The sequence below is a fragment of the Channa argus genome, chromosome 4, assembly GCF_033026475.1.
Source record: "Channa argus isolate prfri chromosome 4, Channa argus male v1.0, whole genome shotgun sequence".
NCBI lineage: Eukaryota > Metazoa > Chordata > Actinopteri > Anabantiformes > Channidae > Channa > Channa argus.
The window spans coordinates 13,489,827-13,499,310 of NC_090200.1; positions in this window are offsets into that span (position 1 = coordinate 13,489,827).

Here is a 9,484-nt window from a genome sequence, read left to right on the forward strand (position 1 = left end):
TCAGCCAAAGAGCCAACAGACTGTAATAGAGACACAGCAGAGGATGGGAGACCGAGGTATTTGACCTGAGAATACCTGTCATGTTTTTGGGGCTGTGGTCGTGCATCACCGAGGAGAAAAAGTCATTCTGCCATGTGCTTGTCTGCAAAAATCAATATCATAGAATAACACAGAATATCATATGTACTGCAAAATCTTGTCTACAAAAAGATCTCTAATAAATAATGACTCATTTTTTTGTTAACTTTTGCCGTGTGGAGAACTGATCTTGCAATTTTTTTTTGGTGCCATGTTTAAATCAATTCTCCTAAAACTTGGATGTACATTACTACCAAAACAAAAAACAAAAGGTCAAGCTCTATGATTGAAATGCCAAGGACACATCACCCGAGCACCGAAGCAGGTCACCTCAAGTTCAGCTCTTACAGATCAATATAACATTTGCTGTACAATAAAACTAGGATAACACAGAGAAGTAGCTGATGGACACATCTAATGACAAATTTGTTTGGTTAGAACTGTTTCATCTGATTTTGATAAAAAGCTGTCAGAGCAGAGGTGGGAAAATGAGGTCCACATCCTGGCATCTGAAATAGCTCTAAATGTCCTTCACATAACAAAACAGTGTTACCATTTTTGGCAAAGGAAGTTGCATATGTTCATTTTCTGGTAAAAAGCTAGTACAAGAAAGATAAGAGATTACTATTTGATGTTGATAAAGACGAAATAAGTGATGACATATCTGAATGTAATTGTTTATGACCAATAATGCAAAATGAAAAATGACACTACAATTAGCAGTGTTTCAGCTGCCCAACAAACTTAGTGACTGGTTGTTGTTGTTCATGCAAAATTGTTAGGACTGCATATTTCAATGTTACTTCGTTTTTCATGTAAGTTTACATATTTATTATGAAGAAATGAACTACATTGCTAGTGAGAAACTAAACAAATATTCTTTCACAATACAAATAATGGGTTTTAAGTAAGAAGGTAGAATGCTATTACAATAAATGAAGGCATTTCTTCTGTTTTCTGGTGTTTGAGTAACCCCACTCCACTGATGGTGGACATGCAGCACGTCTACATGCATTTACAATATGATGGTAGCAGTAAAGCCATTTTGATTTTCCAGAGTGAGAGGCAATAAAATGTAATTACAACATGTTTTACTATTAAGTTAAAGACACAGTTGCAACAGCCAAAGCAATTTCATGCTGCCTGTAAAAACAGTATCCCACTCGAAGGAAAAGCAGAGTCATGGTTGAGTGGCAGAGGAGAGTGAGTGAGCTGTTGATAGCCCTCAGTGGGCTAAGCATAGACCATACACACACACACTGTAGAAAAACTAGACAAATCTATCTGAGACACATATTAGATAAATATTTATATTCCATAAACTGTATCAATAAATCCCTTAGGGAGCTGAAGCTATTCCATGGTATGTCAATAACTGATTCCACCAGCAGATAATCATTTTTCTCTCAATGGTAGAGCTTGATATGATGTCAATACTTGCTGTCAGAGTTCATTTTGGCTGTAACAGTTGGAAGAGCGTCACTAGGAGGATATGGCACCCTTCTATTCAGCTCCATTGATTGGGAGCCAGGTTGTTGGGGGGGAAGGAACAGCTGGCTGTCATGTCTTATGTCTTATTCTGTGCGCTGTATTAAGCTAGAGGAAGACTATGGGCCATGTGGAAGCTCCATTTGACCGGGGTGTTACCGGGGACACAGGGGAGTCAGGCCTTTTAATTGTCTCATTGAGACCTGCCTGCATACAAGTAGCTATGATACACAGGAGGGGGAGAGCAGAGGAGGGTTCATGGGTCTGGCAATTGCACAACAGTACTCTGATACGATGAACATATACAATCAGTCAGGATAAAGATCTCACCCCTGGCGGCACGAAAGGGGGAAGTGAGCAGCGCTCAGGAAAAATCAATACGGAACCACTCATTTTGGAGGGACATGTGTGTCACAGTCAATAGGAGTTAATAGGCTGGGTTGTTCGGTGAAGACAGGCGGCTTGGGAGAGCAGCCCACTCTGACAGCTTAATACATACTGAATGGCAAGCTGGCTGCATGTAGCAGTCACTATGGACACATCAAGTGTGGAATGGAAGCTGATGGGCACAGGCAAAAGTTAATTATAGAATGGAACTGAAGGTCTTACACACAGAAGTACAGAATTACCCATCCTATAATCAGAACAGACACATGAAGCTGACCCCCAGTACGGACAGACACACCTCATATATTTATTCTGTTATTAATAATGACTGTAATGTAAACAGTGGAGGGGAGTTTGTTTAAAGCTGCCGTTCTAAAGGCTTTTCTTAAGCAGTCATTTGTTTGTATTTTTTAACTCATTGATCCCAGTTATTTTTCTTTGTATTCGTACTTCATACCGTAATACATTTAAGGACAATGGACAAATTTGTGGTTCTTTTTTATAAAATAACTGACAGCTTCTGGTAAACAAAAGAGAAAATTATTGTTATTTTTATTGTTATCATTATATCGTGGAAAGAAATTGAAGCTTCAGTGTGCAACCTAATATTTTCCTCTTCCTGCTCTGGGTGTCAGGTAGTTATTATCATAAAATTCCAATATATAACAATAGTCCAAATCTTGAAATTCTGTGATTGCTTAGAAGAGTGAGCTTTCCTGAGAAACCTCTGGAGTAAATATCCCTGCACTGCCAGCGTCGCTCAATAAGTCTGAGACACAGATGCCTTTGACAGCATCTCTACAAAGGAATGTTAAGGTATGTTGAGCATTTCTCTATCAAAAAACATAACATAAAAACTGCACAAAAAACAAACAAACAAAACAATAAACCAATAAATCACAAGGTGGTATATTTATTTATAGCATATAGCAAAAATAGAAAGCTTATTTCTTAAGTTATAAAGCTATAAATGTGAGTTTATTCATTCAGCTTTAAGGAATGTACCATGAATTATTCATATACTCTTTGTATAATAATGTATATGCATTGTTAATGAAAATTAAATTGAGATTTACATTGAGATCTGCCAGGTTTTCAAACTTTAAAGAATTTCATTTTTCTAACCACAGTAATATCAACATATCCACTGTATCTCTGTTGTAATATTAAAGAGATTGTGCATTTATTCATTCAAAACATTCAGCTCCAGCGTGCATCTCGCTGCCTGAGCGACTGAGATGGGATGTATGGTCCCTTGTGTTTCAGTGCGCACACAAGGAGATAAAAGCAACAGATCCTCTTCTTTCCTTTTGGCTGTTCCCTTTCAGGGGTCGCCACAGCGAATCATGTGCCTCCATCTAACCCTTTCCTCTGCAGATAAAAGCAACAGATAACATCTAAATACTAACGTGTACCCACCTGAGGGCTTGAGTAGAGCATCACATGTAGATCTCTCCCCTGCTCTAATTAATCAGCATTGTACCAACAGCCTTGTCACAGGTTAATTGGCTCAGAGGACAAGTGAGGGGCCTTTTGGCAAAACAAACTAGCATTTTTTTTTGAGTTTTGAAACATTTTGCCTTCAGTTGAATGAGCTCCAGATCATCCAAACACAGGGAAATGGCTAATAATAACTTAATTAATTGGGGTCTTGAGGTCACAATGTTTGGTTCCATAAAGCAAGATTTCCTCTTAATTAGTACCCATTAAGACCTAATTTGGAATATTACCATCTCTTAATCTTATCCAGCTAATTAATACTTAATTATAGTTTGAGTATACATCAGAGTTCAAATTATCTGCTACATTTTTATTTTAAGGAATGACAGATTCTGTAAATTAATTTAAAGAACCATTCAGAGGCTAGAGTTTAAACTAGTGGCTTGAAATCCTAGTAAATACATTACAGTCATCACAAGAATCAAATTAAACATGAAGATGCATCACACTCAGTTTTATCCATTTGTCAATGGTTCAGACTCAAGGAAAGAAAGGTGAAGCAGTCATACTGTACTGGGAAAGAGTGAGAAGAGAAGTAAAAGGGTCTTGGCTCCAATTGACATTTCAATAAGTGGAGCACAGCGTTAGCAATCCATTCCCAACTTTTGCGAAACAATTATTGAGATGGTACCTCCAGGCGATGTATGTTCCTGGTCCCTGGAGTCCTGCTGGCTGAAACAGTAATTGACTAAATTGTAGAACACATCAGGGCCATTTACAAATTTGCCAAAAATGAATCGTTTAAAATGAAATGAGGGTGACTCTCAAATTAGCAAGGAGTATGATTGAGATGTGGCTCTGGGAATTAAGAAACATGATTTAGAGCTCTGCAGAAAGGAGCATCTGTGAATAGTCCAGTGTTACTCACCACCCTGCTCTGACTCGTATTTAAATATCACTGTGGTTCAACAGATGTTCAGTAAAATGCTACTAATCATATTTAAATGTTTGATAAGTCATATTAAGATGGAATACATATAGACAGAATACACAGAGAGACACATTAAACTGAAGAAAGACACACACAAAAAATAACGATACCTTTGAACTGTAACACTGCCACAGGCCAAAAACTGTGAAGAAATGTAACATTCAACCATACAGTACACTGTATTGTAAGAGGAAGTGACTTTGATTTGAGCCCATGAAGCAGTTCCTTAGCTAAAAATAATAATTTCTCTGGAAGCCGTGTGATAAATCATACCACACAAATCTCACTGATTTAAACATATTGTGCTGCAAGGTGTTTGCCAAAGCGATCTTGGCTACATTTTACAAGGTGTACTCATTTCTGAAAAACACCAGCAAATTACTCTGACTGTTAAGGGCCTGACAGTTTTGATTGATTGTTGTGCAGACACTGTGTTGATTGTTGCCTGTTGTGCCATTCCTGTGGCTCCCAGCAGCCACTGCTTTCATCTCACCCGGGCTAAACTCTTCCAACCAGTGATGAGTAATTACTAAGTTCATTAGCCACGCTAGTAGCCTAGAGATTTATTAAAACAAAATTTGTCATAACCTCTATCAACTACTGTTGAATATCTTCACTGACGACATCTGGCATTTAATTGGCAAAGCCTTCTGTATGACTTTACAGGTAAAACAGCCTGATTAACCAATTTAGGAAAATGAAATAATAATAAAAATAACAACAACAACAACAACAACAACAACAACAACAATAATAATAATAATAATAATGTCTTTGAAATCTGTTTTGAGGACAAATAAATTGTATTTTGTAGCAGTCACTGTAAACTATGAGCTGGCTGATGCATGGGAGCCACACCACTAGCTCCACTTCTTTTCAAGCCATGCATTAAAAAAAAATAGAGAGTTATTGAAGAATACTAGACTGACAGCAGAGCAAATAACATCTCAATAAAGACAAAATTACACAAACCGTCTTTCAACAAGAGACCTTTCCTCCATAAGTGGTCTGAAGTGAAGAGCCACAAGCTATTTTAGTGCAATGTCCAAGTAATTTTTCTTTAATAGGAAAATTGTTACTTATTGATCTGCACTTTGTAAAGCCCCCCAGCAATGCTCCAATCACCACAGCTGTCAAAAACCACGGAAACACACTCAGTTCCTTTGTGATTTGATGGCACACTGCGCCCCATTACTGGCACATATCCAATGTTAATTACTTTCAAGATAACATCATCTTCCTAAAAAGAGTACTGTGCAGGCCAGTAGTGTCTCACCAGAGGACAGCGGGGGGTAAGAGTGATGGGACGAGCGTGCAGATATTGTGCTTTGCCTGTCTAGAGCTTGTGTTGAATCTGTGCACCACTGAGTCTGGCCATTAGGTAGCATGATGAGCTTTTCTTTTCCAGACCATTTCCCATGGTCAGAATAGCATAAAAAAATATTTTGGTTCAATAGAAAAGACTTCAACTGAATAATCACAAGGGTGAAACTGTAACTATTACAGAGGCACCTCTGGGATAACCATACATAACAGGGGTGTCAAAAGCACTGTAGGTTTTCTGGAGGGCAAAGTGTTTAAAGTGTATGCTGTTGGCTCTTGCTCCAACATCTGCTTTTAATTACTCAATTAGTGCAATCATTTAGTCTCCTTGACATTGATCCAAATAGCAAATCATAGCCGGAAGTTGTTCGCTTTAAACAGAGCGTTAAGAAGAGTCATGAAAAATGCATATGCAATAATGTATATGGATACTTTACTAATTGAGCCAATTAAAGGGAGGGAACGTATTTGAGTGAGAACAGCTCCGACATTGCCCTCCGGGAAGAGGGTTTGACACCTCTGATCTACAGCCTCCCCTCTCCCTATTCACAGACCTGAGCCTGAGGTCATATTTCAGCAGACAAAAGGTTTTTGACTTGAGTCAAACGGCAACAATGAAGCAAATATTTAAAGCCCATGCAGATCAAAGGCCATACAGAGAAAACCAAGGAGCCGTTGTAGTACAAACTAATGGCATAAAGAGTCCTAAGACATTTTGAATAAAGTAAAATATTTCCTTAAAGACTACAGAAAACACTTGCAGCATAAAGAAATAAAAATAGCTGTAGTATGATCTCAAAGATGTGACATGCACATTTATAAGCCTTTGGTTGTACTAGGAGGATGCTGGTTTGTGCTTCCTCTCTGAGACGTGTATATGTGTATATTTAAGAAAAAGACATACCAATATATCAACCCTTGGGTTAAACAAATATCATTTTGGTTTAAGACGAACTAGCTTACCTCCTTCCAAAGTTAAAACCAATGCACCCACCCAATCCACACCAAAAAAAAAAAAAAAAAAAAAAAAAAAAAAGAATTATTGTACCCCTGCGGTGGTGATTTCCTACATGCTATAGATGCATAAATAAACATAGGCATAAATACACAGAGGACACTGACTGGGACTAGCTGGCCAAGTGGGGCAGCTGTTATTAAAAGGGCTATTTATCACTGTCTCCCCTTTCAGGTTCCATCCCTCTCTGCCCTCCAGCGATGTCACCAGGCCGCACAGGAACAATGTGGCTCATCCAACCAAACCTGTCTCCTCTCTTGGAAACCGTATACACATATACATACAAAAACACACACATGCTCATGGTCACAGCTACTCGTGCACAAAGTAAATTTGTAGGGCTTTACCAGTTTGCATTTTTATAGCAAGTGCATGAACTGCAATTGACTTCTCGTTTGATGACTTGGCTGAAACAAACACAAAAAAAGAACCTTGCTTGTTTCGATTTCCGCCAAAGATCTACAACACAGCTACACTGCACACACCGTTCATTTTCTGCTCTGTTACTTTATTGATTGTAGTCACAATTATCCACTTTTCTGAAGCACTGCATTAAGTGAATTCCCCCTTTGTTGGACAATAAGTACAGAAGGTTGGCTAAGTCATGCTATTCCTCAGCCTAAGGGGACACTACTTCTCCTGCACCCTCATCATCATTAGCAAGCCCAGATAAAAACACACCTCAATTAGTCCTCCTCTGCTGGGGGAGCCACGTCAAGTAAGGCAGACGCTTCCAACTGACCCATGCTGTAGTTTCACTTATAGCGGTTCACAACACATCCAGACTTGAAGGCTAAAGATTACATAATCAAACAATCCCACATTGTTTAACTAAGTCAGCATTCAAAGGGAGCCTTTAATTAAACTAAATTACAGTGAATTGCAGTTAGAGTTGTAAAGTAGTGTATTTATACAAAAGACCTTTAGTGTACGTTGGCTAAAGTGCTTAAATAGATTTAGGAAAAAAAGATGGAAAAAGATTTGCCATTGCATACACATCATGTTAGGAATGCAACTCTTTAAATCTGATGATTCCTAATAAATTTGTTAATAGTTTGTCCTGTAAAATGTAAAAAACATAGTAGCATTTTATCACAATTTGCATTTGATAAACCACTGAAATAATTAATACTTATCAAAATAGTTGTCATATTCTTTGTCTATTGATGACTTGATTGTTCAATCATTTCAGCTCAACATTACGTAATTCATGTCGCATTTGTTGTCTACATTTACTGAGCACCAGCTAGGTTTCTAATTTAGAACTCCCTCCTTTCATCTAAGACCGGTCTACTCCACCTATAAACCTCTAACACACAGCAATCCACTCACAATTAATGAAGTGCTTACTTAACCAATTTAAACCCTTAATTCCTATTAATTCAACATAATGGCCATCCTCTCTGCCAGAATTAACAACACTCTAGCAGAAACCTACAAATCTCTGCAGGGCAAAAAGAGTCAACCCAGCAAATTTCAGATTCTTTGATAAATATGTAACAGTATGTATATCACTGTTAAAATGCATAACCCTCGTGTAAGACCCCTATCAAGTCTGCTTTACACCTGTATTACATTTCCCCCTCAATCAGCAGCTTTTCTGAGACACCGGTCTCCCATGAGGAGCAGAAACCATTACAAGGGACTGCAGCTCATTTGCAGAAAGATTGGAGATCACGCTGCATCAAAAAGTATGTGAAGCATTTCTGAGAACAAAATTGATTTATTCCATTTCTATGTTTGTATGCAGCATCAGTATTAGTGTATTTAATGTAAATCCCCAGTCTTGCATTGAGTTGTGTAGGTTGCTGCTTATTGTGCAAGTAAGAAGTGGGGCAATCAAATAATGCAAGGGGCCTGTTGTGGTACAAAATTAATATATATGCAGTGTTTCTCTTCTTATGCTATTTTGTTTTGAACTGAATGATAAAACATATATGCAATGTACCAAATTATATCAATCAAACAAAACCACAGATTTCCCCCCCTTTACTGATACACTGCTGCTGCTTGTTTAAGTTACAAAGACATTAGGTTGCTCTTTATGAAAGAAAAAGCATAAACAAATAAATAAATATTTCTGAGCATTTTGATTTTGACTAGAGAAAAAAAACAAAAAACAGATCAAGCAGAGCCTGTGGCTAGAGGAGCTTGACTGCATACTGGTGGGGGGTAAAAGACAGCCTGGGGGGTGTGGAGGGCGTCTGTTTTTTAATGAGCTGAAACTTTAAATACTGCATAATATATAATAAAAATGGATAGTTCATTTAACTCTTCCAGATAAGTCATGGAAAAACTATTAAAATCCATTACTCTCTTAATGTCAACAGTGTAAGCATTAAGTATGAATGAAGTGAACATCATGCTGCATCGTCAACAAGAAAACAAAACAATAACCTACTTGAACTGGAAGAAAAAGGGCTTTGGGGCCTGAAGTTAAGTGCACCAGCTTAAGGCTAAGTGTAAGCATTGACAATGATATATTAACTATATTATTAATATAGATCAAATTTAACACGACGTTAAGTGGGAGACCTTGATGAAATTGGTCAGCATGTACATTTGTAGCAACTTGCAACTTTATTCCAAATATCATATGGACGTGGTCCTGAAGCAGCAGAGCCAAAAAAAGATGAGCGACAGACATTTCAGCCACCCACTCACAGCAGCTTCAGCAACAATGTTTAGCACAGCAGGCATAACCATCCCATACTAACCCTTCCCCCTACACACACACACACACACACACACACACACAGATA